At 40.3% G+C, this 24,497-nt stretch overlaps 1 protein-coding gene across 1 annotated transcript in view; it reads right to left on the bottom strand.

The window, feature by feature from the left end:
• Positions 1-23,123, bottom strand: part of LOC128701516 (uncharacterized) — a 433,895-nt gene extending 410,772 nt beyond the window's left edge. The window contains exon 1 of the mRNA XM_053795226.2: positions 22,974-23,123. The gene's annotated coding sequence lies outside the window, so the exon portion shown is untranslated. The remainder of the gene's footprint in view (positions 1-22,973) is intronic.
• Positions 23,124-24,497: the final 1,374 nt, after the last annotated feature.

The following is a 24,497-nucleotide window of genomic DNA, read 5'->3' as shown; positions in this document are numbered from 1 at the left end:
GAAGACAAGGTTGATGACAGTGTTCCTGGTGGTGTGTGTCAGAAGACAAGGTTGATGACAGTGTCCCTGGTGGTGTGTGACAGAAGACAAGGTTGATGACAGTGTTCCTGGTGGTGTATGACAGAAGACAAGGTTGATGACAGGGTTCCTGGTGGTGTGTGGCAGAAGACAAGGTTGATGACAGTGTTCCTGGTGGTGTGTGACAGAAGACAAGGTTGATGACATTGTTCCTGGTGGTGTGTGGCAGAAGACAAGGTTGATGACAGTGTCCCTGGTGGTGTGTGACAGAAGACAAGGTTGATGAGTGTGTCCCTGGTGGTGTGTGTCAGAAGACAAGGTTGATGGCAGTGTTCCTGGTGGTGTGTGGCAGAAGACAAGGTTGATGGCAGTGTCCCTGGTGGTGTGTGACAGAAGACAAGGTTGATGGCAGTGTCCCTGGTGGTGTGTGGCAGAAGACAAGGTTGATGGCAGTGTCCCTCGTGGTGTGTGGCAGAAGGCAAGGTTGAGGACAGTGTCCCTGGTGGTGTGTGACAGAAGACATGGTTGATGACAGTGTTGTCACAGAAAAATTGCAAACTGATAATTCTTATTATTAATAATGATGAGTTGGTTCTCTTCGTCAACAACAAAGCTGGTACCCTACACTTTATGACATGATGACACTTTTGACGAATTTCTAGTTTGATGAGTTGCAAGTTTGATGAGTTTTTAGTGTGATGAGATTTTAGTTTGACGAATTTCAAGTCTGACGAGTTCCAAGAGTTTTCCTACATCTCGGAGCATATCCTTATATACATTTTAATTACAAAGGAATTAATTTTCCGTCAGGGTACAAGACTTAAAGATGTAGCTTTACTAAATTAAGCACAATGAAGTAGGTCAGGGTCACAGGCATCAGTGCCAAAAAATACAGACTAGAAAACCAAGTAATTGAGAAAAACCAGAGTGGGTCGAAGAATTATGAAATTTGAACTATGATCAAAAACATTTGATTTTATAATTTTAGAAGACAAGAGGTAGAATGATAACCACGTGTAAGATTACCAGAAACAAGAAAGAGGTAGAATGATAACCACGTGTAAAATTACCAGAAACAAAGACGAGGAAGAGAGGACGATAACCACGTGTAAGGTCACCAGAGGCTACGAGGAAAAAGATAACCAAATCTCCCTGAATGAGCAGCAGGAAGGGCCAGAGGGCACACTATCTTCTAGCTGTCTTCAAGAGTGAACTCGTCAGCTTCCTCGAATCAGCTCCTGATCAGCCGGGTTGTGGTGCATACGTTGGATTGAGGGCGCCGGTAACAACAGCCTGATCGATCAGGCCAGCAACCAGAAGGCCTGGTTTTGGACCGGGCCGCGGGGGCCGTGACCTCCAGGATAGACTACTGGTAACATACAGGAAGAAACTCCATAAAAAAGATTAAAGGGAAGTATTGCATTTTTCTGACAAACTGAGGTAAAGGAGGAGGCGGAGGATAAGTAGGAGGAAGAGTGGGAGGAAAAGAGGAGGAAGTGGTGTGTATAACAATATCCGAAACGTTAGAAAACAGTTTTAAGAATTAATAAAAGTAGAGAGAACACTCTGAACAGCTCTACTCCTGTATCTACTCTCCCTCTCTCTTTTATTTACAGGGTTAGGTTAAGAGTTTCTGCCTCTATACAAATAACCAGCACATAGGAGAAAGAAACTGATGACGACGTTTCGGTCCGACTTGGATTATTAATTAGTCATACACAGATTGGATTGTTCCAGTCACGGTAATGTGCCTTTTGTCCTCCTCCCCCTCCCCCACCTCTCTCTCTCTCTCTCTCTCTCTCTCTCTCACACACACACACGCACTCACACAACCTTCTCATCCAACATTTTCCCTTTTTTCATCTCTCCATCTCCTCCATTCCTCAACCCTCATCCACTAACCCTACCCTATCCTCTTTCCCTTTCAAATCACTTGTTCTCTCTAGGCTGGAATACTGCTGTACATTAACATCTCCATACAAAGCAGGTGAAATCGCAGATCTAGAGAGTGTACAGAGATCCTTTACTGCACGTATAAGTTCTGTCAAGCACCTTAACTACTGGGAACGCTTGGAAGCACTTGACTTGTACTCGTTGGAACGCAGGAGGGAGAGATATATCATAATCTACACTTGGAAAATCTTCGAAGGAATGGTCCCAAATCTGCACACAGAAATCACTCCCTACGAAAGTAAAAGACTGGGCAGGCGATGCAAAATGCCGCCAATAAAAAGTAGGGGCGCCATTGGTACACTAAGAGAAAACACCATAAGTGTCCGGGGCCCAAAACTGTTCAACAGCCTCCCATCAAGCATTAGGGAAATTGCCAATAAACCCCTGGCTGCCTTCAAGAGAGAGCTGGACAGATACCTAAAGTCAGTGCCGGATCAGCCGGGCTGTGGCTCGTACGTCGGACTGCGTGCGGCCAGCAGTAACAGCCTAGTTGATCAGGCCCTGATCCATCGGGAGGCCTGGTCATGGATCGGGCCGCGGGGGCGTTGATCCCCGAAATAACCTCCAGGTAACCTCCAGGTAACCCATCCTCTTTTACCCATTCCCATCTTTTCCTTCACACCATACTTCCATATCAAAAACCCATTCACCACCCCACAACTATAACCACAACAACAACCACCACCACCACCACAACCACCACCACCACAACCACCACCATCACCACCACCACCATAACCGCAACCACCACCACCACTATATGATGCAGGGGGACTCTTAAACCGTGAAAAAAACAAAGGAGGACATGAAAGAAACAAAGAATGACATGAAAACAACAAAGAAGGACATGAAAGAATCAAAGAAAGACATGAAAGCAAAGAATGACACGAAAGAATCAAAGAATGACATGAAAGAAACAAAGAATGACATTAAAGAATCAAAGAATGACATGAAAAAAATAATGACACTAAAGAATCAGAGAATGACATGAAAAAACAAAAGAATGACACTAAAGAATCAAAAAATGATATGAAAGAAACAAAGAATGATATTACAGAATAAACAGAGAGGAAACTCACAACAGGCATCATAAATAATACAGTATTCCCTAGAGGATACCACATAATAAATAGGAGAGAACAGAGGCAGAAGAGCCTATTTGGTAGTTACTTATTCGTGAAGATGAAAAACCAGGAACACAAGTAGCAGCGCAAGCAGAAGCATTAATATAAATATTAGATTCAACAGAAGTAGCTATTAATATCAGCATTAATAATATCAGCACCAGCGTTAATAGCAGCAGCAGTATTAATAGCACTAACAGCAGTTGAAGCAGCAGCAGTAGCAGCAACAACAGCAATTATAGAAACAGCAGCAGCAGCATCACCATTAATAGTAGCAGCAACAGCAGGAGCAGCAGAAGCAGCAACAGCAGGGAAAGCAGAAGCCGGGGGTGTGGGAGGCGGCATCTTACAAGGTGAGAACTCATCTCTAAGAGTCATTTATCACGAGTTCTTCCCCCCTTCCCCCTTAACTCCATTCCTCTCTCCCTCCCTTTATTCCTTGTTCGCCTCCATTACCCATTAAAGCGAATAACCACAACGCCGAGTAAGGACATGTAAGTGATTCTTCACATGCTCACCCTTCCCTCTCTCTCTCCCCCCTCTTTCTCACTTTCTCTCTCGACAAGAAAACAAGCAGAAGAAGAAGAAAAGAAGAAGGCAATAACTGCAGACATTTTAGACCTGGAGAAACAATTACAGTGATGCATATACTTATGAAGTTTCTATTGAAAACATTTCGGCTCTGGGGCCGCACTGGTAGTGATCAAGGTCCTAGGACCTTGATCACTACCATTGCGGCCAGTACTTCCCTTTTAAATATTTATGAACTTATGTAGGTTGCCAGGTCAAAACGCCTGAAAGTCTACTTTCAGAGTGTTATCTTTTCCCCGGGCAAAGAACTCGAAACCTGTCACATTCTTATGATTTCTCTGCAGCCTGACAGAACAAGACAATGCTTGACAGCCTGGCAGAACAAGACAATGCTTGACAGCCTGGCAGAACAAGACAATGCTTGACAGCCTGGCAGAACAAGACAATGCTTGACAGCCTGGCAGAACAAAACAATGCTTGGCATACTAAGAATGGATTTAAGAATAAAACAAATTAACACAATTCTGTTCGTGTAAAAACAGGCGCAGAAATATTTTAAATAATTACAAACGCATTCAGAGATGTTTGTTACCAGCTTATTACCCCTAGAAATAGGCCTATTACCCCTAGAAATGGGTTTTATCCCTAGAAATAGGCTTTATTTCTTATTTCCCTAGAAATAGGCCTTATTACCCCTAGAAATAGGCCTTATTACCACTAGAAGTTGGCCTTATTACTCCTCAGTGGTAAAAAGAGGATGGGGGGGTGAGGGGTTGAAATATACCCACCTGTTTTGTGAGTTAATCAGCACAGGTTAAGAACCATTAATCTGTGATGATGTCCCCAATTCTGTTTAATTAAAAACAATAATCTAAGGACTCTCATGGAATTAACTCTTCAAGGTAAGATGAAAGGAATTGGAGAGAGAGAGAGATAGAGAGTGTGTGTGTTTACTCACGTATTTGTACTCCCCTATTTGTGGTTGCAGGGGTCGATTCACAGCTCCTGGCCCCGCCTCTTTCCTAATCGCTACTAGATCCACTCTCTCCCTGCTCCAAGTGTGTATGTGTGTGAGCGTACTCACCTAATTGTGGTTGTAGGGGTTGAGTCACAGCTCGTGGCCCCGCCTGTACACTGGTCGCTACTAGGTCCACTCCCTCCCTGCTCCACGAGCCTTACCATACCTCTTTTTCTTTTCTTTTTTGTGTGTGTGTTGCCTTGTACATGTGTATGTGAACGTTCCAGAGATAACAAGTGTGTAATGTTAAATTGTTATAAATTGTAGATGTAGACAGGTGAGTTCATGTCGTCTTGATTGACAGCGAGTGGAAAATGGATAGTTAGAAGACAGTGATGAGTCCACCGGCTCAGAAATAGACACGCATGCACTTCCATGAATTAACATACACAGTCACGCATGTGTACACGTGGGTGTACACGAGGGTGCGTGTGTACACCGCGTGTTCATGCTCTGAATGGGTGCTCACATGCATGTAAACATTTATATGATCATACAAGAACAAGGGTCATGCACTGGTAACATATATGATCATACAAGAACAAGGGTCATGCACTGATAACATATATGATCATACAAGAACAAGAGTCATGCACTGATAACATATATGATCATACAAGAACAAGGGTCATGCACTGGTAACATATGATCATACAAGAACAAGGGTCATGCACTGATAACATATATGATCATACAAGAACAAGGGTCATGCACTGGTAACATATATGATCATACAAGAACAAGGGTCATGCACTGATAACATATATGATCACACAAAAACAAGGGTCATGCACTGATAACATATATGATCACACAAGAACAAGGGTCATGCACTGATAACATATATGATCACACAAGAACAAGGGTCATGCACTGATAACATATATGATCACACAAGAACAAGGGTCATGCACTGATAACATATATGATCATACAAGAACAAGGGTCATGCACTGATAACATATATGATCATACAAGAACAAGGGTCATGCACTGATAACATATATGATCATACAAGAACAAGGGTCATGCACTGATAACATATATGATCATACAAGAACAAGGGTCATGCACTGATAACATCATCTATACCTCTTCACTGATTCTTCTGTCTGGATGTGACTGAAGAATCCTGCCGTAGCTACAGGACAAACATACCAGAAACATACCACAGTATTGCACATGTGTCTTGTTTATGAGCTTGTCTGGTACTGTATATCACTGGTAGAGTGGTATACAGTAAGAACAGTAAGTGGTATACAAGCAACAGTAAGTGGTATACATGCAAGTGGTATACAGTAAGAACAGTGAAATACATGCAAGAACAGTGAAATGGGACACATTTACACACTCTCTCTCAAACTTACAAAAAAAAAAAAAAATTAGGATGATTCTTCTAAAGACTTTATTTCAGGTTACGTAATAATAATAATAATAATAATAATAATAATAATAATAATAATAATAATCTTTATTTCTACAAGTACTTATACAAGGAATACAGGTATACATCAATGACGTACTACTATATAGAAAGCTACTTGTTATGCAGAACCTGTCGGGCAAATTAGGTTAATTTTGTCCCCAGGATGCGACCCACACCAGTCGACTAACACCCAGGCACCCATTTTACTGATGGGTGAACATGGACAGCAGGTGTCTTAAGGAAACATGTCCTAATGCTTCCACCCGTACCGGGGATCGAATCATGGGCCTCAATGTGTGAGCTGTGCGCTAGCAATGTTGTGCAACCTGAAGCCTGTGTTTCCAAGAGTGGTTCTGTGACTGGATTTTGGGGAAGGAAGGGAGTGTAGGCAAATATTTTTGTTAGCGGGTTTAGGTTTGAGAAGAACTTGCCTAGCATGGGCCAGTAGGCCTGCTGCAGTGTTCCTCCTTTCGTCTGTTCTTATAAAACCAATAGACTGACCAGTGTTCAGATTGGCTTTGCTTTTTTTTATGAGCAAAAATGAATACAATGAATACATCAGCAGTGTGCTGCTGCAGGTAACAGTGGGAACAAACACTGTTTCTCTGTCACATTCCAACACACAGGATAGGGCTTATACAAGGTGTTGAAATGTGTTAGTCTGAGCTGGGAGACTTCAGTAGAGCAATGAAGGTATCGTCAAGTATTCCATTAAAAGTTCACTAAATACGACAGCTTCAAAGGCTTCCTTCCAGCAGAGCTGGAGTTGCTATCACTTGAGATATACCATCTCTCAGGATGAACTATCCAATACACCGGAGAAACAGAATTCTTATGAAGTAATAGTAGTAGTAATAGTAAGAGTAGTAAGTAGTAGGAGGGCAGGCTATATAATTACTGTTTCTGTGTACGTAAATTTGTTAGTATAGACACACACACACCCACCCTTAACTGACGTACAGCGTCTAGAGTTCAAAACAAATTAAAGTTTGCATTACTAAGCAGGCTCTAAGTTCTACTCCTTGAGGATCGGCTTCAAGTTCCTCAAGTACAATTTAAGTTCGACTCGCTGAGTTATAACTCGAGTCTTACCCCCCGGATGGGACGATGGCCTATTGTTGTTGTCTTGTTTGTTTGTTTGACATCTGATGTTGAGGGGTGTTGCTGCCTGCATAGTGATGAGGGGGGAGGGGAGGGGAGGGATAATAGGGGGGGGAGGTGGGGACTGCATGAGAGGATAGGTGAGGTGTGGGCAGAGGGGATATGTAGAGATAAGTGAATTGAATAAGGGCACGAAAGAAGAGATAGGAGATATTGAGAAGACAGTGAAAGGAGAATAAACTGACGAATGGGAAGAATATCGGTAGAGGCTGCAAGAGAAGAGGTAGAGAGAAAACAGGGAAAGAAGAGGAATAGAGAGGAATGAAAGGAAGGTACATAGGGAAACAAGAGTGCACAAGTAATGAAAATGTGATCTGGGAGAGAAAGAAGAGCAACGTATCATTTAGAGGAGAAGCAGCTACTGGCAATGATCAAAGAACATGAGGGTAGACAATACGACTAAATTATCTCCCAAAGACGAACATAACACCAGCATCACAGGGCTTGAGGTAGACAACGCTCCTAAGTTATCTCCCGAGCAGCATATCAACCTAAATAGCGGTCGTCTTTCCCTAACAAGGCATTCCCTACCTAACAGAGCATTCCCTACCTAAATAGTGGTCGTCTTTCCTTAAAAAGTCATTCCCTACCTAAATGGTGTTGTCTTGTTCTAACAGAGTATTCCCTACCTAAATAATGGTTGTCTTGTCCTAACAGAGCATTCCCTACCTAAATGGTGGTCGTCTTTCCCTAACAAGGCATTCCCTACCTAAATGGTGGTTGTCTGTCCTAATATGGCATTCTCTACGCAAAATAGTGGTCATCTTGCCGTAACCAAACATTCACAAGAACTGGTTGATGTTTGCCTGTGTGGTAAGCAGCCTGACAGCGGCATACTTGAAGCATGAACGAACTCTTCCATTACTAAGCTGATGCCTTGAAACCACTGTAATTAAGGGCTCCCATGACGCCTGTATTAAGGTAAATTAAGGAAGATTACACTGGATGATGCAGTCCGGATTTAAGGCTAATCTGACGCCTTGTATATAAGGAGTCAGACGCTCCCATTATGGGTAACAACGGTGATTCCATCTGGTAATCACTCAGGATTCCTGCCTGCTGCTTTTACTGGTGCTGCTGGTGCTGTTGCTGGTGGTGCTGTTGCTGATGCTGGTGTTGGTGCTGTTGCTGATGCTGGTGTTGGTGCTGTTGCTGATGCTGGTGTTGGTGCTGTTGCTGATGCTGGTGTTGGTGCTGTTGCTGATGCTGGTGTTGGTGCTGTTGCTGATGCTGGTGTTGGTGCTGTTGCTGATGCTGGTGTTGGTGCTATTATTGTTGCTACTACTGGTGCTGATGCATGGCCTGGTGGTGCTGTTGATGCTGGTGTTGGTGCTATTATTGTTGCTACTACTGGTGCTGATGCATGGCCTGGTGGTGCTGTTGATGCTGGTGTTGGTGCTATTATTGTTGCTACTACTGGTGCTGATGCATGACCTGGTGGTGCTGTTGCTGATGCTGGTGTTGGTGCTATTATTGTTGCTACTACTGGTGCTGATGCATGACCTGGTGGTGCTGTTGCTGATGCTGGTGTTGGTGCTATTATTGTTGCTACTACTGGTGCTGATGCATGACCTGGTGGTGCTGTTGCTGATGCTGGTGTTGGTGCTATTATTGTTGCTACTACTGGTGCTGATGCATGGCCTGGTGGTGCGGTTGCTGATGCTGGTGTTGGTGCTATTATTGTTGCTACTACTGGTGCTGATGCATGACCTGGTGGTGCTGTTGCTGATGCTGGTGTTGGTGCTATTATTGTTGCTACTACTGGTGCTGATGCATGACCTGGTGGCTGGTGTTTTTCCCATCGTTTATTAAAGGTGACTATATAATTCACTGTATGCAGAGAGGTACTCAGGAGCTGTTTTTCCTTGCCTCTTTGTCTGTGTTTCTCTGCCTGTGTTTTTGTGTGTTTGTATATGTGTGGGTGCGTGCGTACTCACCTAGTTATGGTTGCAGGGGTCGAGTCACAGCTCCTGGCCCCGCCTCTTCGCTGGTCGCTACTAGGTCACTCTTCCTGCTCCATGAACTTGATCATATCTTTTCTTAAAGCTATGTATGGATCCTGCCTCCACTACATCACTTCGCAGACTATTCCACTTACTGACAACTCTGTGACTAAAGAAATACTTCCTAACATCCCTGTGATTCATCTGAGTCTTCAACTTTCAACTGTGACCCCTTGAACTGGAACATTCTGTCTCTGTCCACCTTGTCGATTCCTCTCAGTATTTTATATGTCGTTATCATATCCCCCCCTATCTCTCCTGTCTTCCAGAGTCGTCAGGTGTGTGTTGGGGGTTCGTCTCTTTGTTTCTGTGCCAGATTTTGTATCTGTGCCTGTATTTTTGTATTTCTCTAACTGTCTGTGCTATGTCTGTTTCTGTGCCTGTGTTTCACTCAGCATCTGTGTCTGCTTCAGTACCTGTGTTTGCTTCAGTAGTAGTAACAGTGGTAGTGGTGGTGATAGTAGTAGTATTACTACTACACGCAGGAGAAAGACCTAAACCCCTTGGGGGTCATTCAGCGCATGCGTAGTGGGAGGCAAACAATTATTTTTTAGTAACTTCAAGGTTATATTCTAAAATTACGATAACTGTAGTTAAAAATTTAAACTGCATTTTATGGGGAAAATGCGTAAAATCTTCACAATTTGTTATTCACTGAAGCATACACTGTACCACATAGCTTACAGCCTTCCCGAGATGCTCAGGATTGGTAATCTGCCTCTTTTATCAACAGCAAAGGACCCAGTTGGAAATAGGTCACTCTGACCTTGTTTAGGGGATATTCTAAGTGAAAAGTATTAGGTATGAAAAAAGAATTAATCCACTGAAAATGTTCTACCTAGAAGATAGAAAGAAGAGTGTATATACCATTAATATTCATAAAAGAATGTGAACAGGCAGACAATGATAAGGACAGTGTGGAGAAGACGCCATCATGCTAAGAAGTAATGTACGTTTCTTTCTTTTTTCTTTCACAAAAATTAAATGACTGGCATGAAATAAGAGAAGAAATAGTCTCCTAAATCTATTGGGGCTTTTAAAAGCTTATAAAGATAAATTAATAAAAGATGCAACGCAACAACTAAAGATCTGTTGTTGTAACCTCCCTCCCCCCCCACACACACGGAGCTAAGGGGGGTATGTCCTATTAGGAGAGGTTAAGGGACAGGAGCTCAATGTTTCAGAGATGGGACACAGGAACAAGAGGGCACAACTGGAAGCTGAAAACTCAGATGAGTCACAGGGATGTTAGGAAGTATTTCTTCAGCCTTAGGATTGTCGGGAAGTGGAACAGAAGAACCTGGAAAGTGAAGCAGTAGAGGCAGGATACATGGTTTTAAAAAGAGGTACGATAAGGCTCTTGGAGCCGGGAGAAAATGGACCTAGTAGTGACCAGTAAAGAGGCGGAGCCAGGAGCTCTTGACACGACCCCTGCAACTACATATAGGTTAGCACGCACGCACGCACGCACGCACACACACACACACACACACACACACACACACACACACACACACACACACACACACACACACACACACACACACACACACACACCCACACACACACACACGTCCCAGCATCATGGTGGTCCAGTGTCTCTAACTACCCCCTGGTAACAAGCCTTACATCACCTCGAGGGCTCAAGGAATACCTCATCCTCTGCCCCTCCTCCTGCTCCTGCTCCTCTTGCTGTTCCTTCTCCTTTTCCTCATACTTCTCGCTGCTTTTCTATCCTTGACAATCACACACATACACAGATAATACATAATCCTTAATCTAGGTAGAAGAGAGTATCTCAGGAGAAAGATTCGGTGTTTACTTCCAAGTCCTCTGCTATCTGTCTTTCCCATGTGTATATCTCCACTGCCTTCTTTCGCTTATCCTCTCACTGCTCCTGCTCCTCTTCTTCGTCCTCCTCTCCCGTCCCTCGTGCTTGCTTCATTACGACGGGATATGGGGGGCAATTACCTGGTTCCTGGCTCACCTGAGTTGGGTCATCCATCGTGTCAATAATGAACGGATCACAGTGATGAATGGCACTCGGAGGCTACTATCACCTGGGTGACTTACGTTCATTCACGGAACGTTTTACGAGAGCATTCTGGTACGACAGAGTGACTGCATTTCCATAGCGAGGGTGAGGGCGATGGGGAGATTTGTGTGGTGAGGGTAGGAGGGAGAAAAATGAGGGAGGGAGATGTGTGGTGTAGTTTTGGTGGTGATGGCGACCGTTAGAAGTGATGGTAAACGAAAATGTGTTTTCTTAAGTAATGGTGAAAGAATTGAGGGAGAGAAAATGGAGGGAGCGAGGGAGGGGGGAAATGGGGTTAAGGCGATGGAGGAAATGACGATGTCGTCGTGAAAAAGAGTAATGCCTGGATAATAATGTCTGGTAATTGGTGGGAATGGATAGTAATGGTTAGTAATGGGTTCGAGAAACATATTTGACTCTCAATTAAATGTGACTCTTAGGAAACTATTAGGAGGGTCACAGAAATAGGAGGTAATCATGACTGATCCTAGGAAGAAACGAGAAATTATGTCAGAAATTATCTGAGATTATCTTACGAGATTATCTTAGAAATTAACCCGGTAGCAAAATTATGAACTGCCTCTGAGGCATCTTGCTGGGCTTGAGGTGATATGATACGCAAGATGGCGCTGTGTATTCATAAATCTGGTGTATACCATACACTGTATAGTCTTGTACACTGTATAGGACTTCAAGTGATCCCTTATTGATATATATATATATATATATATATATATATATATATATATATATATATATATATATATATATATATATATATATATATATTTATATATATTATCAACTTCGTATGCACCTGCAGAGCTATCTTGTGCTGTCATATTCTTGTCTGGGCTTCTTTCTGTTAGGTGAGGAATATAATAGTAATGTTGGTAGAATTACCACAACAGGTTAGGTAAAAGGACACATGTACAACTAATGCGACATTTACCTAACAGGTGAGGAATAGTATATCACGGCGACTAGAACTCTGGGTTCCCTATTATTATTATTATTATTATTATTATTATTATTATTATTATTATTATTATTATTATTATAATGAGAGAAAGCGGTAAACTGATCTGGTTCCCTAGTCAGTGTGTAGCCGCTCGTCGCTTGTTTGTGGGATAAACTGTCGTGCGGGCTCGAGAAACATTTATGCCTTCTCTTATTAATAATAGAAAACTTTTATTAATATCCTGTAAACCTACTACACAGGCCTACTACATTATAATGTTCGGTAGGACTACTACATTATAATGTTCTTATGAGTGGAGGTAATTACGTGCGAGTTGGACCTGCCTAGAATGGTCCAGTACTCTATTATTCTTATGTTCTCTATATCTCATTATAGTATTGGTTGGGTAATGCCAAACTTATAAGGAGAGGGGTAGATCCAGTGCCCTAGATCAAGAACTTTTCATCAAGGCTCTCACCTTGAAGACGTTTCGGCCCCGAGACCTTGTTATGTATTTGAGGTGTTGAAGGTCACAAGACCGCTCTTAGCAGAAGCGTTCATAACAGTTTGCAGGAATCCGCTTGCTCTCTCTCTCTCTCTCTCTCTCTCCCGTGTATTTAAAGACACAAAATGCGGGTTATGGCATTATGTGAAGACGTTTCGCCCACCAGGGACTTTACCAATTCATAAAGTCACTTATTTACATACTGCCAGTATATTCCACTACTGTATTAGCATACCTCTTCTCTCATCCTCACTCACAATACCTGACAATGTGTGGGCATTGCCCGAACAAACATGTCGGGCAATTCCTGCAACTTGCAGTAGTTTTTTTTTTTTTTGTAAATTCTCTTCCGTTTTTAATTTCTTTGTGTGTGTGAGAGATCCAAAGAATAAAGTTTTTGTCTCTCTTGGCGGGTTCCACACACGTTATTAGAACAGCCTGGGTACGACTACTGATCCTTGGGAACCCTTTACTTCCCCCTCCCTCCAGGGTAACACAGACGCTTTATTAAACCTCTAATAAAGGGCATGATTTGATATACGAGTCTGTGTGATCCTACCTGTCGGCACTTTGCCTTCCACACTGGATGCAAAATGTTATACTGCCGACAATAATGAAGCAAGATATGCTGTAGAACGAGGCTGTCGTGGGACGAAGTTTCGCTCTGTAGCGCAAAATGAAAGTATGAAAGCAGAAGGCTTGTTGATGGTGCAAAATACTTCAAGTGAAAAGTAGGGATGCAATGTGTACACTAAGAGACAATTCAACCAAAGCTATTAAACACTTTCCTTTCATACCTAAGGGGAATTACTAACAGGCTCCTAGTTGTCTTCAAGAGAGATCTTGGTAAGCCTCTGAAGTCACTTCCTGATCAGCCAGGCTGTGGTGCATACGTTGAACTGTATGTGACTGGTATAAACAGTCTGGTTCATCAGACCAGCAACCGGGAGGCCAGGGAACTAGAAAGTGGGACAAAAAGCCACACTTTTTAAATTGAGAAAAAATGAAGCCGTAAGAATATTTAATTTTTTCTTCGTAGAGTGGCTGACCAATGTCATGGTTTTAAAAGACCAAGAATGTAAATGCTAAAATCATTAAAGATGTAAATATATATATATATATATATATATATATATATATATATATATATATATATATATATATATATATATATATATATATATATATATATATATATATATATATATATATATATATATATATATGCAAAACAACCACTCTGAAAGAATAGAGAAATTCCAAGCGCTTTCGTGACTACTCACATTATCAAGGAACTATGAAAGTAAAGCATCTCATCAATGTTTTTGAGAGCTTTACGAATTTGTAGTCATGAGTTCATAGATGAGGAAATATCCAAAATTTATGAAATAGGTAATGATTTAAAATACCCAAGAAATGTAATTGATAAATCTTTTAAAGTTGCTAGAAATACTTTTTACAATCCAAAAAGGGACAACCAGCCTTATTCAACTAAAAATATGTTGGTTCTCCCTTACCATGAAAACTTGGTTGATATGCCTTCTCTTCTTAAGACTTTTAATATTAAAGTTGTATTAAAAAATCTTGATACAGTAAAAAAATTTTTGATAAAGAATCCCCCCAAAATGCTGATGGATGTGTCTATAAGATTCCTTGTAAAATTTGCGATAAAGTTTATTACGGTCAAACTGGTAAAAATCTCGAACTAAGATTAAAACAACATAAATATAGCATTAGAACTGGACAAGATTCCAATGCTCTATTTATTCATGTAAGAGATTTTAACCATCCAACTGATTTTCAAAAAGTTGAGAAAGTAGTATCAAGCAAGTCCATGGTCGACAGGAATATAATTGAATCTTGTTTCATAAAAAGCAGTTTTGACAATAATATGAATATTTCCTTTGGTTTATATAAATTAGATCCATTTATAATTAATAGAATTTGGGAAGAATTTAATAATACACTGGACAAATAATAATTTTTAAATTTTCTTGGGTAGAATAGTTTGTGGGTGAGTTGTGCAAAGGACCTATCCAAGTTGGGTCGGCGAGCGTCAGGTGTTTAACCGTTGTGGGATCTGATAGTGAGGTGCTGGCCAGAACCCTTATATAGCTTCCTTGGATGCTTTACTTTCATAGTTCCTTGATAATATGAGTAGTCACGAAATCGCTTGGAATTTCTCTATTCTTTCAGAGTGGTTGTTTTGCATATTCTGAAATCACCTGTTTACTGTGATCTTATTGCATATATATATATATATATATATATATATATATATATATATATATATATATATATATATATATATATTGCATATATATATATTGCATATATATATATATATATATATATATATATATATATATATAGATTATATATATATAGAGAATATATATATATATATATATAATATATATATATATATATGCAATAAGATCACAGTAAACAGGTGATTTCAGAATATGCAAAACAACCACTGTGAAAGAATAGAGAAATTCCAAGCGCTTTCGTGACTACTCACATAATGTGAGTAGTCACGAAAGCGCTTGGAATTTCTCTATTCTTTCACAGTGGTTGTTTTGATATATATATATATATATATACATGTATATATATATATATATATATATATATATATATATATATATATATATATATATATATATATATATATATATCATATATATGTCGTGCCGAATAGGCAGAACTTGCGATCTTGGCTTAAATAGCAACGCTCATCTTGCCATATAGGACAAGTGAAAATTGTGTATGCAATAATTTCGCCAAAATCATTCTGAACCTAACGAAAAAAATATATTTCACTGTGTTTGTTTAGTATTAAATTATTGTAAACAAATCTAAAATATATTTAGTTGGGTTACGCTAAAATAAATTGCGCTTGTTATAATAAGGTTAGGTAAGTTTTCTTAGTTCCTTTTGGTGCAAAATTAAAAAATTTTACATCAACATTAATGAAAAAAATGTATCTTCAAACGTATAAGAGAAAATTTTAGAAAGGACTTAATTTTAAACGAGTTCTTGCTAATTGACCAGTTTTACATATTCGGCACGACACACACACACACACACACACACACACACACACACACACACACATATATATATATATATATATATATATATATATATATATATATATATATATATATATATATATCTCAAATTATTGAAGACGGGAAACTTAAGAGCACAGGTCTGCTCCTGTAGCTACAAACAGGTAAATTGTTATAATATAACCGTAATTTTTAAAGAAGTGGAGGGGTAAACCAGTGGAAGACCTCGGTCAGATGACCAAAAGCTCCAGCTCCGGGTCATCATACAACAAAAACCCGCGCCAGGAAACAATTGTCCTGTTTCCTGGCAAACTTTACCTAACCTAACCTATAAACAGATAATCTATTTCTCTCTCTCTAACACACACAAACCCACGGCAGTCATAGAATTTTCATAACTATACAAACATTGGTCTGGCAGACACACTGGGGCAGCTATATAACAGGCCCACGCAAACATACAGCCTCGTCCACCCTTCCTCCCCCACCCCCATCCCAACAAAAAAAGACTGCACGGCCCACGTCGCTCCGGTAGCCAGGTAGCAGCCAGGATTTAATGATCAACCCGACAATAAATTGAGATATAAACGTCTCTTCCCGGGAGGGCAGTGGGGAATAAGAAAACGAAAAAAAGGACAAAGAAAACGAGAGAAATGTGTGGGCCTCTGGAAGAAGATAGTAGATAGTTCCCCTTTATATTTTATCATGGGTATTTATCTCAAATTATTTCGATCAAGATACATTTTCTCCTGAGAAGGGTTGAGAAGTAGGACCGGTTTTAATTAAATGGAAAAAAGTAGAAAAAGGGGTAGTGCCTTGTTCTAGATATACTTTGGGTAGCAACTTAGTATCTGTTGATGATTAAGACACGTGTAACAGTAAAAGCCTAAAGAAGCCTACTGTGTAGGCGAAACGTTTCAGCACTAAAGATACCCAACAGTTGTACATGTGTCTTAATTATCATTATTACTATTATAATCAAGGGGAAAGCGTTAAACCCGGAGGATTATACAGCGCCTAGGGGGGGGGATGTGTAAGGCATTCAGGTTTAATTCGGGGAACTGGAGCACAGATCCAATTCCCTAAATCAAGAGCCCCTCATCAACATCAAGGAACCTTCCCTGAGGGGTCTTAATCATCAACTTGTCGGTATTTTATACCATTTTCAACTTCAGTATTTCTTGCATATTGCCGTGATATTCATGGATCTTATTTACTTATTTTTTTACTCTTCAAGGCAATTATAAATATTTCTCGCGAGATATGTATACCGATAGAGATGTTTGCCTCAGTGTATATACAGTAAGGGCTAAATTTAATCCTTATTAACAGGGATAAAGTATTGCTGATTGTTGGTGAACAGATTATATGCAGCCTTAATGACCCTCGTGTAGTGGAGAGACTTTAACCTAACCAAAGTTTCTATTTATAGATAAAACATGTCACAACATTAAAGAGGAGCACTTTAGGCCTAATGACCCAAACTAGGTATGTCCAATTCACGCCCAACCACACTTGCGTATCTGTCCAACACCATTCTTAAAACTAATCAAAGATTTTCTTCAATGACGCTACTCGCCAGCTTATTCTACCCCACAACTCGACTGACAACCAGTGCCTTCCTATATCCTTTCTAAGCCTAAATTCGTCGAATTTGAACCACTGCTGCGACTCTTGTCTTAGTCCTCCCTGACCAACGAGGTTGTTACTACTCGACTCTTGTCTTAGTCCTCCCTGATCAACGAGGTTGTTACTACTAGCGACCCGAAGGTCTACATAGCCACCAATCTCGTTGATCAGATATTTGCATCTTGTAGTGGTCCCGTTTCCTCTTGAAACTTTGAACATTTGTTCCCGGCAATGTTCCTGGTATCTTCTGGCAGCAGGTTGAAGAGTGGTGGACCTCGGATAATGACTCACTGTTCCTTCACTGTGCCATAGGCACAGTGAAGGAACAGTGAGTCATCATCCGAGTGATAGTGCCTACGGCTCACAATCAATACATCTGGGTATAATCTAGGGGCGGGTGGAAACGGTGGACATGTCTCTTCACACCTGTTACCTCTGTTCACCTCGAAATTAGTAATTACCTGGGTGTTAGTTGACTGGTGTGTGTCGCATTCTGGGGAAGGGGATCTAAGGGGCCCCAAAAGGAATAAGCCACTGGGTAACTAATCTTCCGGAGTTGATATCCGAATATTCTTCCACTGATCATCCGGTCGGCTACTCTCTCTAAAATACTATCACAGACCTCTGGTGATCAAAGGTAGGTCTCGGTATCCCCCCCCCACTACATCTCGTTCTATTTTTTACCGTTACTACCACTAATGTGACCACTAATGTTAGTCCTGAATATGATAATGGTATTCAGTACTGTAAAGTTGATAAGACATATGCAACAGTTAGGTATCTTAATTCCGAAACGTTTCGCCTACACTGTAGGCTTTTGCTCCCTCCTCTGTATTCGACTGAAGAAGCCTGCTGTGTATTCGAAACGTTCCGTAATAAAGATACGCAACTGTTGCGCATGCGTTTTACTTATCAATGCTAGTCCTGCCTAGTACATAATTATCACCTTAAAGCTGACACGAAATACCAAATGCTACAATCGCACACCCATCTTCACTGGAGAAAAATACCACATTTTACGGCCTCTTTTTACTCTTATCTGACCCATTTCCCCGCCGTGTCACCATCATTATCACCGTTATCACCCCATTCCTCTGCTCCCCTTCCTATTTCACTCAGTGGCTGCTGAGACTGCTATAAATGCTGGATTGGTCGGTAGCGGTGGTTGTGTTGATACCGTACGTACCCACGTACTCCCCCCCCCCACACACACAGAGTAGCGGCCAGTGGCGAGGCGGGGCCAGAAGCTATGAATCGACCCCTGCAACCACAACTAGGTGAGTACACACACACACACACACACACACACACACACACACACACACACACACACACACACACACACACACATACACACACACATACACACATACACACACACACACACACACACACACACACACACGCAAATGTCTTCTTTTATATATATAAGCCATAAAGCCATGTGGCTGGGGGAGCAGGTGGTGGCGGGTGAGGGCTCCTGCCAGCCACAAACCACTCCACAGTGATAATAGAAGCCATAAAGACTGAATTTCAGAGTCAGAAGAAAGTGGAATGCGCCTGGAAATAGGCTGTAAAGTGGAGTAATCCAGGGGAATTTTCACAAGTACCCAAGTGTTTCCGGTGTGTCTTATTCATCACCCGGTACTTTTGTTGCAGGATGTAGTAGTTGGTTCCGTTCAGTGGTGTAGTCAGGATTTAAAATATGGGGGGCTCTTAAACATCATAAGATGCTGCAGAAAAAGTCAGAGAAATCGCTTTTAAAACATGCTTATTTCAGTAGGCATGTAAAATTTCTTAATCTCTCATGCTATCGCGATCACTGGTCGATATAATACAGTGAAAAATTAGCCATTTATTGAAAATAAAATAAAAGATGTATTTGCATGTGGGGGGGGGACCAGTTTTAGCCTCATCAGCCACCCCTTCCCCCCATTTCGTGGCTGCGCCTCTGGTTCTGCTACAAACAACGGATAATAAGTGACAAATATCACTCAACAAGGAATAAATTGTGTGAATTGTACATATATTCTTCAACAAATCAAGTACTATACACAATATTTGCAAATATACGAGGCTTTCAACGCGCCTAATTATTGATAGACAATGAATACAAATGTCACGAGAACTAGCAGTTACAGTAGGATATGTGCTTATATGTATTATTCCATAATCTATGTTATAATTGGATAAATTTGTATATTTTACGTTAATTAATCCTAATCAAAAATGGGTTCGCAGAAAAATCAACTAAAGGTTGAATACGGGTTTCAAATTAGCGACTAGGACTGTTTTAATATTAAAAAAATGGGAATTAACTCAATGTAAATACACTGACACACATGTCGGCGTACATACAATGGGATAGTTATACACCTCGCGATATGCATAAGCTGCGATATATTCATCTTTATATAGAGCGATAGTACATACAGTACATGTCGATGTATATACAAAGCACCTGACTTTTTGAAGGTGGAGGTGGGGGGACGGTTGAAAGGGTCGTGCTTGCCCTAGTGGCCAGGAAATAAATTTTGAGGTAGGTAGTCGATGAAGGGAACACAGGAGTTCCCTTCAAAAATCAGAATCGTCAACAAGAAGTTTCTAATTAGAACAGATCATTGCGCAATTTCCGAGTCAGTAACCGGCTTCCTTATAAAACCGCAGACTATCAGCTGATTGATAAAAATTTATATTTCTATATCCCTCAAGTGAGGGCTCTTGATCTAGAGAATTGGGTCTGTGCTCCAAGTCCCTGAATTAAACCTTAATGCCTTCCATTCCCTCCCCACAGGTGCTGTATAATCCCGCAGGGTTTATCGCTCCCCATGATCACTGGTCAACAAAAAAAAAAAATTGGTTGCCCAAGATATTTGAAGGTATTTAGGGTATTTTGGAGATGCTGGATTCAAAAGTAGCAGTAGGGTTTTCAAAATTGGCTCTAGTTTGTAAGATACTGCATATCTACTTTCAATTAACAGGGCCCCTCAAGGAAGGTTCCTTGATGTTGGTGAGGGGCTCTTGATTTAGGGAATTGGATCTGTGCTCCAGTTCCCCGAATTAAGCCTGGATGCCTTCCACATCCCCCCCCCCAGGCGCTGTATAATCCTCCGGGTTTAGCGCTTCCCCCTTGATTATAATAATAATAATCAATTAACAGGGGACTTAACCATAACGCCTGTATATGTATGTAGTGACAATCTGTTTTTTTTATTTTTAAATTATTTAATATTTAATAGGAGTTGTATTAACAACGAAGAACCTGCTTAAACAATCCCAATGTGCTTTGCTGCATTTGTGGCGAATACTCTTTGCAAAAGCGAAGAAAAAACATTACAGATTTTGTAAAACAAGCATATCTTGCTTATTTTGGAGTGACGCTTGGAGAACAAGTCTTGGGTTCCCCATATGGTTTGCAAACCTATGTAGAATGCTTACGACAGTAGAAAATTAGGCAAAGGAAAAGTTTAAACTTCGGTGTTCCTATGGTATGGAGAGAGCCGAAAACCATCACAACGATTGTTATTTCTGTATGGTGAATGTCAAAAGTTTCAATCGATACAAGAAAGTCAAGTGGGAATATCCTGAACTGGAGTCAGCAAGGAGACCTGTGCCACACAGCGACATTTCCATACCAGTGTTTACAATACTGCCCGATCTTTCGTTGTGAGATATTGAAGAAACTCAGGGTTTAGGATGTAACACAGGTTCTAGCAGTGGAAGTGAATATGAAGTAAGCATTTCTTCCAAGAACACAATGATCTGATTTGAGATCCCAGTCTCTCAAAGCAAGCATCTAACTTTTATCATCCAGACTAGAAGGAAAGAACTGTCTACAACAAGAAGTTAAAATAACAGCTTACTAAACCAGAGAGGTTGAATTCCTTCTTTAAGCCAATATAAAAAAAAACTTGTATACTGCAATAACATCCCTGGAATCTTTGATGGTCCTCAAATTCGAAAGCTTATCAAGGATTCTAATTTCACAAAAATGTTTGAATGGTGTTGAAGTTTCTGCATGGTGCAGTTATGTGTCAGTTGCCAAGAACTTCTTGGGTAATTACAGTGCAGACAATTATGAAGAACTGGTGCAAAACAAGCTGACAAGCTTTAAGAATTTACTTACTAATGTGAGCAGAAAGGTACACTTTCTCTATAGCCACCTAGACAGAGTTCCACATAATCTTGGTGAAGTCAGTGAGGAACAAGAGGAGAGGTTCCATCAAGATATAAAGGTGATGGAGGAAAGTTATCAAGACAGATGGGAAGATTGGAAGCTTGAGCTTCCAACGGAACTGTGCTGATGACCAACATAATAGAAAATCATACGGTACTCTCCTTAAGTAAATTACTGTTTATCTTTGTACCTTATTGATGTACCATGTTAATAATTGTATGTACTCTGTATATGTACTGTCATTCTAAATGAAAAAAAAATTAGTGATATCTGAATTATTTTACTATGTTAATCTGTTATTATATGGAATGAAGTGCTAGTATGTGTTTCATGATTTGACTTTTGCATGATCTAAAAAATAATTTCAATGCTATTTGTAAGTTAGCCCCGCCTGATCAATAGGATACTAAATTTATCAAAAACTAGAACCAATCAAGCAAAACCGATGACATATTCGGAATCAGCAACACACTTATCCTAAAATCGCTGTAATATCATTGGCCAGAAAATGAATGTTGACCATACTTTATTGAGGTTTAAAACCTATCCACTACTTTAGGGTCATTAAGGCTGCACGTAACCTTTTTACAAGAATATTTTAAGCCCTAAACCAGGGATTAAAGTACTCTCAGTATACAAATGCCGAAAAGTGCACCTCTTGGTGTACATAGTCAGAATATCAGCTGAACAAAAAACCAGTGTAAGCATCATTGAGGCATGAAATTTGTATAAGTGGGTGTGGACCTGCCTAGCATGGGCCATTTAGCCTACTGCATAATTATAATCATGAAGCGCTAAACCCGTAGGACTACAGAACGCCTGAGGGGGGATGGAAGATATTCAGGCTTAATTCAGGGAACTGGAGCACAGATCCAATTCCCAAGATCAAGAGCCCCTCACCAGCGTCAAAGAACCTTCCTTGAGGGGTAGCCTACTGCAGTGTTCCTCCATTCTTGCATGTTATGAATGACACCCCGGTCTTATATATGTCGGCCTTATGCATAGATGAAGACAAGCATCCTAGGGATATGGAAAATTTATCTCCGGTGCTCAGGTAGGAGTGACAGGGTAGCATGTCATCAAGGTAATGATGAATTTCCACTGAGCAAAAAAACATAGTTTATGGCATTTACTGTGATGTTTCGTCCCACTGAACAAGACATGCGGTTTATGATGTTTCGTCCCTGGAGGACAAAACGTCTTCTCAATAAATACCATAAATCGTACAGTGTCTTACTCAACATGCTTGTCGGTATATTTTACCGCCAAAACATATAAATCCAGTCTGCTGCGTCATGGTAGATGGAACTCAACGAGACAGAACATAAATGACTACTACACACAATTTCACTTACCTTGTGTAGGCTTCTTGCACTGTAGAGGTTGTAGATTAATCACGCATTGGTGTAGTGTCCGTAGTATGTTGTCTAAGGTTGTAAAACCAAACAAAACACTGAAATAAGATATGACGAGAGTCCGCGTGCGCCACTACCACTCGACACCGCAATCCGAGTGACATGTTATTATCTAAGGGTTATATAACAATGTTTATTTAATTTTATATCTACTTTACTTACTTATGCATTTCATCTTTTTGGCATTTTATATTATTGTGTAATTGTTTGATTATTTATTAAAGTTCAAATCGTTTTACAATGCTAACTTACTTTAAATTAGCTTATAAGTAATGTAAGAATCAAATACTTAACACTAAATTATGGTTGGAGTTAACATGTGCCGTCCCATTCCTTCATTATCTACATAAATGTTTTCTGTTTATTATTTAATCTATGAAACTATATAGGCCCATCTTTCGTCATATTACAATAATAATACACTATTTTGGATTCTTGCCCCACTATGCTCTAAGTAAGAAATTGGTTCATTTTTTTATTAAAGCCTATCTACTGTGCTGCAGTGGGTTATTACGGCTGTCAGGAATACTTTAATCCTTATTTTAGGGTCTAAAGTAAACTTTCAGTGTATATACACCGAGAGTCATACACTTCTCCTTGAATATGAAGGTTTTAAAGAACTCTGACACTACAAAAATTGAGGTAGTGTATAATACACAAATAACCTGCTGTTCTGGACGGTTATAGGAACCCTAGCAATACCAGAGTAAAAACATATGTTGTAGCAACTGACCCTATTATTTGTAATATCTAGTTATATTGAACTGTTGTGGGCACAGCTGGCCTGATTCTGGCATAAGAATTGATGTGTCTTGAGTGGGCCAGTGTGTTAGCCTAGCATTCAATAGAACAAGTTCACTGGGAAACAAAAAGTATTAATACATTAGGTGAGAATTATGGTGCATAATTTATTGTATCAGCAGCACTTTAAAGGTTAAGTTTAATGGAGTTGCAATGTTGTGGGAAAAAAGGAGTATTAATGTGTGAGATGAGAATTATGACGCATGGCGATGTTCTTGTGTCAACACTTGGGGGTGTGAGGCGCCAATACTAACTAACTTGTGGACATCAGGCTGCGAGAAGAAGATTTTCTTTTGAAAATACGAGTGGCCCAGGAGGTAAAACCTATATCATAGCTTGATGTACAGATAATAGTGTCTCCCAGGGTTGCTACGGTGTATCAAAACACTGGTTTAAGGCGTCCAGGAGGGAAATATGGAGTAATTGTTCTCAGATGGAACTAGGGTACAGACTTGTGTGTTGTGGTTCAGAACCTGTGTAGTCCTTGTTGCTAATGTGAGGGCTGGGCCTGATTAATTGTCATGTGTATATTCTGTTAATACTTATCCACTGAATATATTAATATATTTTGTATACAAGTTGGTTAACGTTAAGCTATTGTTTGAACTGGGCGCAGGATAAGTTTCAGAGATGAGTTGAACTTCTCATAAATGTATTTTCCTA

The sequence above is a fragment of the Cherax quadricarinatus genome, chromosome 78 (assembly GCF_038502225.1).
Source record: "Cherax quadricarinatus isolate ZL_2023a chromosome 78, ASM3850222v1, whole genome shotgun sequence".
Classification (NCBI taxonomy): Eukaryota; Metazoa; Arthropoda; class Malacostraca; order Decapoda; family Parastacidae; genus Cherax; species Cherax quadricarinatus.
The sequence above is the reverse complement of the archived record's forward strand: the minus strand, read 5'-3'. Positions and strand labels throughout refer to the sequence as shown.